At 42.6% G+C, this 8133-nt stretch overlaps 1 pseudogene; it reads left to right on the forward strand.

Annotated features, from left to right (window-relative positions):
• The first annotated feature begins 419 nt into the window (after positions 1-419).
• Positions 420-531, forward strand: LOC132542593 (U2 spliceosomal RNA; annotated as a pseudogene).
• The last annotated feature ends 7602 nt before the right edge of the window (positions 532-8133 follow it).

Raw genomic sequence — 8133 nt, forward strand, 5'->3', positions numbered from 1 at the left:
GTCCCGACCTGGAGAAGAGCTGGCTGGCATGCACAGCGGGAGGTGGCCACTTTGCTAGCTCCACATGGCCTAAACCCGCTGTGCTCACACCTGGCTCTAGAGTTTCTGCATGAATAAAGATTTGTGTTCCCGCTCCGCCATGAGTTCCTGGTCTCTCTGTCTCCAAAGACGCAACCCCAACACATGGGGATCAGGTGGTGGTGCACCTAGTTGAGCACACATGTTACAATACTCAAGAACCCATGTTTGAACCCCTGATATCCACCTGTAGGGGGAAAGCTTTGCAAGTGGTGAAGCAGTGCTACAGGTGTCTTTCTGTCTCTCTTCCTCTCTATCTCTCTGTTTCCTTTCAACTGCTGATTGTCTCTATCCGATGAATAAATAAAGATAATTAAAAAATTTAAAAATTCTAACTGGGGATCACTTCTCGGCCTTTTGGCTAAGATCAAGTATAGTATCTGTTCTTATCAGTTTAAAATTTTAACTGGGGGCAGGGGTAGATATCATAATGATTATTCAAAGAGACTCTTGTGCCTGAGGCTCCAAAGTCCCAGGATTCAATTCCCTGCCCATCATAAGCAGTTGAGCAGTGCTCTGGTAAAAAAAAAAATAAAAGTAAGAGCTAACATGTCTACAAGGGTTATCTCTATTATTTACTTATTTTTTTATTTATAAAAAAGAAAACATTGACTAAACCATAGGATAAGAAGGGTACAACTTCACACAATTCCCACCATCAGAACTCCATATCCCATCCCCTCTCCTGATAGCTTTCCTATTTATTATTTACTTATTAACATAAGATAGGGGAGAAAGAACCAAAGCATCACTCTGGCACATGGGATGCCAAGCTTGAACTCAGGATGTCATGCTTCCAAACTTAGTGCCCTGATCACTGTGCCACCTCCTAGGCCCTAAAAGTTTTATTAAGAAAAAGAAAAGAGAAAGAAAAGGGGAAAACATTGATTTGTATTTATGTATGTATTTCATTAATAAGAGGTTGACAAGAACACCACTTTGGCATATATGATGCCAGGGTTCAAACGTGAGACCTGAAGCCAGTGAATCCTATGCTCTACCATTGAGCCATCTTCCTGACCACTACTGTGCTTAGTTTGAGCAAGGCCCTACTCTAGCTTATGAATATATGTGATTCTTCCTATAACTTTTATTAGCTAGATCTTATTATTTATTTATTTATTTATTGCCAGAGTACTGCTCAACTGTGGCTTATGGTGGTGCAGGGGATTGAACCTGAGACCTGGGAACCTTAGGCATGAGAGTCGGTTTACATAACCATTATGCTATTTTCCCCACCTGATCTTATTCTTACTTTACACATGAGGAAACTGAGGCACAAAGTTGTCTAGCTTCTGACCCAAGGTTCCCCAGCTAGTAGGGATAGAAGCAGAACTCAGGTGACCTGGTGCCAATGTCTTATTGTCACCCAGGAAACATCACTACCCCAGTGTGTCATTCAGTCAGTGAGCATTAAACAATGAGGATGGGAGGGGTGTGTGTGTGTGTGTGTGTGTGTGTGTGTGTGTGTGTGTGTGTCAGGGGCAGGGGGGGCTAGGCAATGATCATCCAGTAGAGCATTATGCACAGAGACCTGGGTACAGATCCCCAGTCTTCACCTGTAGTGGAGGGAAGCTTCACGAGCTTCAGGTGTCTTTCTCTCACACTCTTTATATCCCCTGCCCCATTCACTACTCTTTCCCATCAAATGAAAAGGAAAAAAAGTAAAGATCAAAGGAATGGAATGGGTGGGGATCTTTCAGACAAAACAATGATTATGTAGATAGGCCATAGTATCGGGAATGCAGGGTGCTTTGTAAGGCTCCTCACAATTTCCCGACATCTCCCGCTTTCTTTCTATCTAATGGCCAATAGTATCAGGAATTCAGGGTGCTTTGTGAGGCAGGGAGTCTGATAAGACTGGACAAACCTTTGGGGTTACTCCTGTCCCTCCTTGCTCAACCTCTTGGTAGAGAGAGAGACTGACAGGATAGATGCACTCCTCAGGTCAAGCCCTGCCGAGCTCAACCACATCCTCACAATTTCCCGAAATGGTCCCTGTGAATAAACTATTAAAAGAGAAAAGAAGGACAAGGAGAAGATGATCGTTGAGTGAGGAGGCAGATCTGAGACAACAAAGATAAGACTTCTTCTTCTTCTAGCGTTTGCCCTTCTTCCGTAGCCAGTCAACAGTGTCAGGTTGAAAGCTGTCAGGAGTTGCTTGTTGCTGGCTTTGAAAGTGACTGGGATCCATGTGGATTCAGTCGGCTAGGAAGGATCGTCAGTTTCCCCAATGAATGGGTACTCACGGGATGCACCACGAGAAGGTCGATCCAATGCATCCCAAAGAGGGTTTCTAGGTCACTTTAAGCATCAGCAGGACTTGTGTCCTAAAATAGGCAGGAAAGCCTCAGACACCCTTTCATCTGCACCTTCATTCTCTGAGGCTCTAGGCCCTCTGGGTTGGACTCTCTGCTTCCACCTTCAGAGAATTTTCAAGAACATGGCCTCTTAGTGAGCTTTATCTTACCACCTGAGCTGCATAAGAAAGAAGAATTTGTGTAATCAGGAGGTAGTGCAGTAGGTTAAGTGCACACGGTAAGGAATTTTTTTTAAAGACTTTATTTATTTATGAGAAAGATAGGAAGAGAGAGAAAGAACCAGACATCACTCTGGCACATGTGCTACCGGGGATCGAACTCAGGACTTCATGCTTGAGAGTCCAAAGCTTTACCACTGCGCCACCTCCCGGACCACAGGAAATATTTTTTAAATTAATAAATACATAAGTAAAAGAATGCAGTTTCAAGTTTATCCCCTGGTCTACTAATTTATTATCTTCATTTTAGCAAGAACTTAGTGGCCTGGAAAGCAGCTCAGTGGGAAAATTCTAGACTTGCAAGCATGAGGTCCAGAGTTCAATCCTGGCGCTACACATGCCAGAGTGCTACTTTGGCTTCTATCTCAGCTTTTTCATGAAATAAATAAAATAAACCCTCTTTGGGAAAGCCCAGGAGGGGCCTGGGGAGACAGCATAATGGTTATGCAAAGAACTCTCATACCTGAGGCACTAAGGTCCCAGGTTCATCCCCAGAGCAACCATAAACCAGAGCTGAACAGTGCAGATCCAACTTCGTAGCCCTTTTTCCAGCCATGACATCATCTCCCAGACAATAACTTGGGTCCACCTGCATATCAGAGGTCAGGCTCAGGAAAAAACTAGTATAGTCATGAGCCATTTGGAATATAACAAAAATAGGTCTACTCACTGTCTTCAAAATGAAAACCTCAAATCTTCATCTGCAATATTCCAGCCTTTAGGTTCATGATTAGTCAACAATTTGTTTGACTTTATATGTTAACTTTTTATTCAGCCTCCAGGTTCCAAATGTTATCATGATGCCAACTAGACTTGCATTCTCAGTTGATAAAATAGGTTACTTACATAGCCAACCCCCAATGAATTAAAGGAAGCTTGATCTCTTGCTAATCAATCAGGCAGTCATATATATATGACTTGGGAGGGACACATTTGATAAAGTTATGGACTTTTTTTTTAATTTAATTTATTATTGGGGTGGGAGAGTATTAGAGCATCACTGTGGTGCATACAATGCTGGGAATTGAATTCAGAACTTCATGCTTGAGTGTCCAAAGCCTTATCCACTGAGCTACCTCCTAGGCCACAAAGCAATGAAGTTTCAAATATGAGGTTCTGAGTTTGATCACTAGCAATTTAAGTGCCAGAGTGATACTTTGGTTCTTTATTTCTCTCTCTCTCTCTCTCTCTCCCTCTCCCTCTCCCTCTCCCTCTCTCTCTCCCTCACTCTCTCACTCTCCCTCCCACTCTCACTCTCACTCTCTCTCCCACTGTCTCTCCTCCCTCACTAATACACACAGAGAGATTTTTCAACTGTTATTAATTTATTTATAAAAATAAAAAAATATCTCAATGCAGCCAGTATCACCTTGGAATGTTTCACTTCAGACTGCATCCAGAGATGACAGGCATGGAATGTAAACTCACCAGCTTCATCACTCTGGTGAGACCTTTCCTAGCTCATAGGACTCCTTAAATTCATTTCGGGTGGTACACTTCTTAACAAACTTCAAAACCTAGATACAGACCAGGGCCCATGAGATGGGGCATAAGTACATATATCCAGAAATTGGGGGAAAAATATAACTTAAAGCAAAAGTGCACAGCAGTTTGCAGTGAGTCAATAAATGTAGCAAACAAACAAACAAAAGACACCATAAAGTTCCTAATGAAATAATTTCTACTTAGACCTAGATACCTTCCTCACCTACCTTCTATTATACATCCCTCAATCACTCCAAAGCTAACAAAAGCTGAATAAGGGCAAGAGACTGGCATTCTCTAATGATGACTCTTTAGTCGCTACCAGGCCACCCCATCACCTGGGGTCCACTTCAGGGAGTCCTGGGATTCCCACACAGACATGATGGGCTTAGACTCCTAACAGATCCCTCTCACCACTGTCACTGATCATCTCCATCAGGAACAACATAATGGACCCCTCTGTGGGCCCCTATTAGTCCTGGCCCTCAATGTGGATCAAAAATGGTAGGCAATGTTCCATTCTCTGAAGGGAGGTTGGATAGTATACTCTACCTATCACCTGAGGATGATGGGTCCTGAAATTTGTGCAGCCTGGAATGTTCCTAGCCGTGACCACAGAATGTGAGCACAGACCTACAGGGATGCAAAGGTTATATAGGCTCCTGTGCTGACTATGGGTCCAAGGTCAGATCAATGGGGTTTACAGTTAACAATATTTATGTACTTTTCCTATATTTGGGAGCTACTCTCTTCCCCGACCCAGCTTTCTGGTCCTTTTTCCAACTGTGACACCATCCCCTCAGACAATAGTTTAGGTCACCTGCATATTATTGGGTGTCAGACAAAGGCAAAACTAGTTGGGTCATGGGTCCCTTGGGAATACACCTAAAATAGACCTACTATTTTTTTCCAAAATGGAGACCACAACTTTTCATCTGCAATATTCTTGCCTTTAGGTTTATGATTAGTCAACAATTTTCTCTGCTTTATATCTTAACTCTTTTTCAGCCACCAGGTTCCAGATGCTACCATGATTCCAATCCGATTTCCCAGGACAGACGACCCCACCAATGTGTCCTGGAGCCCCACTTCTCCAGATCCCTGCTCCGCTAGGGAAAGAGCAAGACAGGCTGGGAGTATAGATCAACCTGTCAATTCCCATGTTCAGCAGGGAAGCAATTACAAAGCCAGACCTTCTACCTTCTGCACCCCATAAAGTCCCTGGGTCTATGCTCCCAGAGGGATAAAGAATAGGAAAGCTATCGGGAGAGGGATTGGATATAGAATTCTGGTGGCAGAAATTGTGTAGAACTGTACCTATGGTCTTGTCAGTGTTTCCATTTTATAAAAAAAAAAAAAACTTAAAAAAATTTTAAAATATCGATAAGGCCATAGGATAAGAGAGGTACAATTCCACACAATTCCCACCACCAGAGTTTCGTATCCCATCCCCTCCATTGAAATCTTTCCAATTCTTTACCTCTTTGGTAGTATGGACCCAGGGTCATTATGGGGTGCAGAAGGTAGAAGGCCTGGCTTCTGTAATTGCTTCTCCAGTGGACATGGGCACTGGCAGGTCAATCCATACTCCCAGCCTGCCCCTATCTTTCCCTAGTGGGACAGTGCTCTAGAGAGGTGGGGATCCAGGGTACATTGGTGATGTTCTCTGCCCAGGGAGGTCCAGTTGGCATCATGGTAACATCTGCAACTTGGTAGGTGAAAAAGCATTAAGACAGAGGGATAGAGAATGGGAAAGCTATCGGGGGAGGGGGTGGGATATGGAGATTGGGCGGTGGGAATTGTGTGGAGTTGTACCCCTCCTACCCTATGGTTTTGTTAATTAATCCTTTATTTAATAAAAAAAATAAAAAGAAAATAAAAAGAAAAAAAAAAAAAAGAAAAAGCATTAAGATATAAAGCAGAGGGAGTCAGCCGGTAGTGCAGCAGGTTAAGTGCATGTGGCACAAAGTGGAAGGACTGGCGTGAGGATCCCGGTTTGAGCCCCTGGCTTCCCACCTGCAGGGGAGTCACTTCACAGGTGGTGAAGCAGGTCTGCAGGTGTCTATTTTTCTCTCCCCCTCTCTGTCTTCCCCTCCTCTTTCCATTTCTCTCTGTCTTATCCAACAACGACGACATCATAACAACAATAATAACTACTAAAACAACAAAAAGACAAGGGAAAAAAAGATATAAAGCAGAACATATTGTTTAATAATCAGGAAACCAAAGGCAAGAATGTATCAGATGAGATTTGAGGTCCCCATTTTGAAAAAGCCAGTAAGTCTATTTTAGGAATATTCCATGGGGCCCATGATTTTACTAATTTTTTACCTGAGCATGACAGCTAACATGAAGGTGGACCCAAGTTATTGTCTGGGGAAATAGTGTCAGGGTTGGAAATAGGACTAGAGAGCTAGATCAGGGCAGAGAGTAGCTCTGAAATCTGGGAAAAGTATATAAGTATCATTTTATGGTGTTTTTTTTTTCTTTTTTTAAAATTTCTTTTTAGAGGAATTAATGTTTTACATTTGACAGTAAATACAATAGTTTGTACAAAATAGAATTTCCCAGTTTTCCATATAACAATACAACCCCCACCAGATCCTCTGTCATCCTTCTTGGACCTGTATTCTCCCCACCCACCCACCCCAGAGTCTTTTAGTTTGGTGCAATATGCCAATTCCAGTTCAGGTTCTACTTGTGTTTTCTTTTCTGATCTTGTTTTTCAACTTCTGCCCGAGAGTGAGATCATCCCATATTCATCCTTCTGTTTCTGACTTATTTCACTCAACATGAATTTTTCTTTTTTTTTTCTTTTTATTTATTTATTTATTTATTTATTTTTATTTTTATTTTTTTTATTAAAGAAAGGATTAATTAACAAAACCATAGGGTAGGAGGGGTACAACTCCACACAATTCCCATCGCCCAATCTCCATATCCCACCCCCTCCCCCGATAGCTTTCCTATTCTCTATCCCTCTGGGAGCATGGACCCAGGGTCATTGAGGGTTGCAGAAGGTAGAAGGTCTGGCTTCTGTAATTGCTTCCTCGCTGAACATGGGCGTTGACTGGTCGGTCCATACTCCCAGTCTGCCTCTCTCTTTCCCTAGTAGGATGGGTCTCTGGGGAAGCTGAGCTCCAGGACACATTGGTGGTGTCTTCAATCCAGGGAAGTCTGGCCGGCATCCTGATGACACCTAGAACCTGGTGACTGAAAAGAGAGTTAACATACAAAGCCAAACAAATTGTTGAGCAATCATAGACCCAAAGCTTGGAAAAGTGGAGAGGAAGTATTAGGGAGGTACTCACTGCAAACTCTAGTATACTTCTGCTTTCTTACTTTGGTGCCATACTCCAAACTCAGTCAATTTCTGCTTTGCGTTTCTACTTCTTTTTTTTTTTACATGCATAACATTCCCCAGATTCCCATTTAGTAATACAACCCCCACTATTTCATTCATCATTTTTCATGGACCTGTATTCTCCCCACCCACCCACCCACCCCAGAGTCTTTTACTTTGGTGTAATACTCCAATTCCATTTCAGGTTCGACTTGTGTTTTCTTTTCTAATCTTGTTTTTCAACTTCAGCCTGAGAGTGAGATCATCCCATATTCATCCTTCTGTTTCTGACTTATTTCACTCAACATGAATTTTTCAAGGTCCATCCAAGATCGGCTGAAAACACTGAAGTCACCATTTTTAATAGCTGAGTAGTATTCCAATATATATATTCCAATATATATATACCACAACTTGCTACTTGCTCAGCCACTTATCTGTTGTTGGACACCTGGGTTGCTTCCAGGTTTTGGCAATCACAAATTGTGCTGCCAAGAACATATGTGTACACAGATCTTTTTGGATGGGTGTGTTGGGTTCCTTAGGATATATCCCCAGGAGAGGAATTGCAGGGTCCTAGGACCTGAGGTTGGACCAATTGACATTCCCACTAGCAGTGCAAGAGGGTTCCTTTGTCTCCACAATCTCTCCAGCATTTGCTGCTGTTACCTTTTCTGATGTATGACAT

Source organism: Erinaceus europaeus, chromosome 1 (genome assembly GCF_950295315.1).
Source record: "Erinaceus europaeus chromosome 1, mEriEur2.1, whole genome shotgun sequence".
In the NCBI taxonomy this organism is placed as follows: Eukaryota; Metazoa; Chordata; class Mammalia; order Eulipotyphla; family Erinaceidae; genus Erinaceus; species Erinaceus europaeus.